Below are 500 nucleotides of genomic sequence, written 5' to 3' on the forward strand. Positions count from 1 at the left end.
GTTATGGGGACGTAAACACACCAGCATCGGTTGTCAAGCGAAGGTGGGGTGACAAACACAGACACACAAACATGCACACACACACACACACACACACACACACACACACACACACACACACATATATATATATATACGACAGGCTTCTTTCAGTTTCCGTCTATCAAATCCACTCACAAGGCTTTGGTCGGCCCGAGGCTATAGTATAAGTCGCTTCTACTATACTAGTTACTAGTGTACTAGCTACAGCGGTACATATTCTAAAATTGGAATGGTACAGAGAAGATTAGCATGATCCCTGCGCAAGGATGACACGCAAATTCGTGAAGCGTTCCATATTTTTTAAGGCAGCGAGCTGGCAGAATCGTTAGCACGCCGGGCGTAATGCTTAGCGACATTTCGTCTGCCGTTATGTTCTGAGTTCAAATTCCGCCGGGGTCGACTTTGCCTTTCATCCTTTCGGGGTCGATTAAATAAGTACCAGTTATGCACTGGAGTCG

General features: G+C 46.0%; 1 non-coding gene across 1 annotated transcript; it reads left to right on the forward strand.

The window, feature by feature from the left end:
* The first annotated feature begins 236 nt into the window (after positions 1–236).
* LOC128249132 (U6 spliceosomal RNA) lies at positions 237–343 on the forward strand. Its single transcript, XR_008265253.1, has one exon. It is a non-coding gene; the product is annotated as a U6 spliceosomal RNA (small nuclear RNA).
* The last annotated feature ends 157 nt before the right edge of the window (positions 344–500 follow it).

This window comes from Octopus bimaculoides, chromosome 11 (assembly GCF_001194135.2).
Source record: "Octopus bimaculoides isolate UCB-OBI-ISO-001 chromosome 11, ASM119413v2, whole genome shotgun sequence".
Classification (NCBI taxonomy): domain Eukaryota; kingdom Metazoa; phylum Mollusca; class Cephalopoda; order Octopoda; family Octopodidae; genus Octopus; species Octopus bimaculoides.